The sequence below is a fragment of the Chrysochloris asiatica genome, unplaced genomic scaffold (genome assembly GCF_000296735.1).
Source record: "Chrysochloris asiatica unplaced genomic scaffold, ChrAsi1.0 scaffold00117, whole genome shotgun sequence".
Taxonomy (NCBI): domain Eukaryota; kingdom Metazoa; phylum Chordata; class Mammalia; order Afrosoricida; family Chrysochloridae; genus Chrysochloris; species Chrysochloris asiatica.
Genome location: NW_006408635.1, coordinates 8269574 through 8272979, shown reverse-complemented (window position 1 = coordinate 8272979; position 3406 = coordinate 8269574). Strand labels below are relative to the sequence as shown.

The window sequence follows — 3406 nt, the reverse complement described above, 5'->3', positions numbered from 1 at the left end:
TTTTAATGAAAGAAACGAGTATAAATTGCTGCAGTTTGATGAACTTGACCTATACTTATGGACGTAGTAGCTCAAAATACCAACTGAGAGGGAAGGAGTCTTCACATCAAGTATCAATCCTATCTTCTCTGTATACAGGGTAGATAGGGATGGGCAACCAAAAAGGGGGATAAAGGCACAAAGTGACTAGCTTACAAGTTATCAAGAGGGAGTTTAGTTTCAAGAGTATGTGGGGGAAGATAGAGTCCTCACTGAATAGTTTTCATCTTGTCTATACGGGTCTGGTGAAAAAAGATGGGAATAAGATTCTTATGATTCAATAGTGAGTAATTGTTATCATGACTAACTGCGACTGTCACAACTGTAAAGGTAGAAGTTTTGTGACAAAAACAGGGGAATAGTTAATCTTACAGTCCAGAAACAGAGGATCCTAAGACCATCAGGCGAGAAGAATACAAGCGGAATGTGGAACCCTATCCAGAGAAGCAGTGACACCAGAGATGGAGGCAGAGATGGGGACATGGAGAGAAGGAGCAGTTGAGGACTCTAAGACTCATGGAAAGAGCGGGACTGAGAGCTGGCGGCCAGGAGACACGTTTGCAGAATGTGCCCTTTGGTGGTTTAAATTATTATATATTCCTGAGTGGTTTTTGTACATCTCTCCCTCACCAAAAAAATTAAACAAAAAAAAAAAAACAGAGGGAATGGAAGCAATTATTGTTGAATGATGATGCACAGAGGAGATTGTAATCATTGCAATGAAACACTGGTGTAAAGCTGATGTTCTCCCATGTAAACCATCACTTAGTTCACAATTATATATATATACATATGACATCAAGAATATGAAGAAAGCAAAAGGCCATTAGAAAAGACAGGGAAGAATGAAAGACTAAAGTAGATGTCATAAGAGCCTCTGAAACTTGCTCTTGAATGTGGAATAGCTAAAGTGAATGGAAGAAATGATGAGGTAAGAGATGAACAGAAGATTTCAAAGGACAACTTGAAAAGACAAACTAAAGTATTACAATGAAATGTGCAAAGACCTGGAGTTAGAAAACCAAAGGAGAAAAGCACACTCTCAAACCAAAAGAACTGAAAAGGTTCAATCCTCAAGTTGTACAATTGAAGGATTCTGTGGGCAGAAAGTATCAAAAGAAGATGGAAGGAATACACAGAGTCACTATAACAAAACAAAACAAAAAAACCTGGTTAACTTTGAACCATTGTAGGAGGTAGCATATAATCAGGAAACGATGGTATTAAAGAAAGAAGCCCAAGCTGCAATGAATAAATTAGTCAAAAACAAGGCTTCAGGAATTGACAGAATACCAGTTGCAGTGTGTCAGTAAACATACTGGGATGGAAGGACTGGCTAGTCTATGCCAACAAAGCTACCTGGTCACCTGATGGGAAGAGAGCCGTAACTGTGTCCATTCCAAAGAAAGGTGACCCAAAATGATGTGCAAATTATTGAACAGTATCATTACTATCCCATGTAAATAAAATTTTGCTGAAGATCATTCAAAATCATCTGTAAACCACATGGACAGGGAACTGCCAGAAATTCAAGCCGAATTCAGAAGAGGACATGGAACGAGGGATATCATTGCTGACGTCAGATGGATCTTGGCTGAAAGCAGCGAATACCAGAAAGATATTTACTAGTGTTTCAGTGAGTGTGCAAAGGCATTTGTGTGGATTATAACAAACTATGGATAACATTGCAAAGAATGGAAATTCCAGAACACTTAATTGTGCTCATGTAGAACCAAGAGGACAAGAGGCGATTGTTCCAACAGAACAAGAGGATACTGTGTAGCTTAGAATCAGGAAAGGTGTGTGTAGGGTTGTATTTTTCACTGTACTTTCTCAGTCTATATGCTGAGCAAATGACCCGAGAAGTTGGACTATATGAAAAGAATATGGCATCAGGATTGGAGGAAGGCTCATAAACAACCTTCAATATGCAGATGACACAACCTTGCCTTCTGAACGCAAAAGACTGAAGCATTAGCTGATGAAGATCAAAGAATTCGGCCTTCGGTATGGATTATAACTCAATGTAAACAATGTAAAGAAAACAAAAATCCTCACAATTGGGCCAATAAATAGCATCATGATAAATGAAGAAAATACTTACGTTGCCAATGATTTCATTTTGCTTGGATGTACAATCAACACTCATGGAAGGGGCAATCAAGAAATCAAAACACGTGTTGCATTGTCAAATCTGCGGCATACAGCCTCTTTATAGTATTAAAAAGCGGAGATACAACTTTAGTAGGACTAAGGTTCCCGACCCAAGCCTTGATATTTTCAGTCACCTGATATGCATGTGAAAAGTGAACAGTGAATTAGGAAGGCTGGAAAAAAATGGATGCCTTTGAATTAGTGTTGATGAGGAACTTGAAAATGCCATGGACTATCAGAAGAACAAACAAATCTGTCTTGAAAAAAATACAGCCAGAAGGTTCCTTAGAAACCAGGATGACAAGACTTTGTCTCTCATAGCTTGGACATATTATCAGGAGGGACCAGTCCCTGGAGAAGGACATCATGCTTGGAAATGTGAGGGTCAGCGAAAAAGAGAAAGATCCCCTCCCCCTAACAAGATGGATTAGCACAGTGGCAGCAGCAATGGGCTCAAACTTAACAATTGTGAGGAGGGCACAGGACCAGACAGTGTTTCGTTCTGTTGTGCATGGGGTCGCTGTGAGTTGGAACCAACTCAGTAACACCTGAGAACGGCCACAATTAGGTGCTCAGGCTGTGGCAGCACAGCATTAGGTGCTGGAGATGAAACTAGACCTCAGATGCTACTGAGCTTATGGCCTGTCCACTGTCTCTTGGCATCCCCTCCTGAGCTCATCTGGCCAAATGAAGGGTAGGAGTTTGACCGTTTTCACATTGTCGCCCTCCTTCCTGAGGTTTAAAAGCATTTACATCCACAATGCTCAGTTGTGTAATCCTGTTTCATTTCACCAAGAGTTATCTGCGGACAGATGTTAACCATGTTTGTTGTACAGATTCAGTGTTCCTAGAGGTCAGATTACAGACAATGTCATTCCTATTGTGTTCTGAATGCCTTATCTGCCAGGCACATAAAGCGAGTACAGTTGCCATCTTTCAGAAGTAGAAATGAAAACTCAGAGAAGCTTTGCTCCCAAGTGCTCAGCTGCTCAGTGGACGGGTTTCAGTCCATGTTCTTTCTGTGAGCTCTCAGCCACAAGGGACAACCTTTCCTTCCCAAAAGAGTCCATTGTCGAGTGCTTCAGAGCTTTACAAGTGAGATCCATGCCCAAGAGTAACGTGGTTCGTAGTTGTGACGATTTTACAACTCACCATCTCTGCACCATCACCCAATTGAAAAATCACACTTCAATCCCTGCCACCCACACCACTC

The 3406-nt window shown here is 40.9% G+C and overlaps 1 protein-coding gene across 1 annotated transcript in view; it reads left to right on the top strand.

The window, feature by feature from the left end:
- Window positions 1–3406, top strand: part of RSPH3 (radial spoke 3 homolog (Chlamydomonas)) — a 29401-nt gene that overhangs the window by 24087 nt on the left and 1908 nt on the right.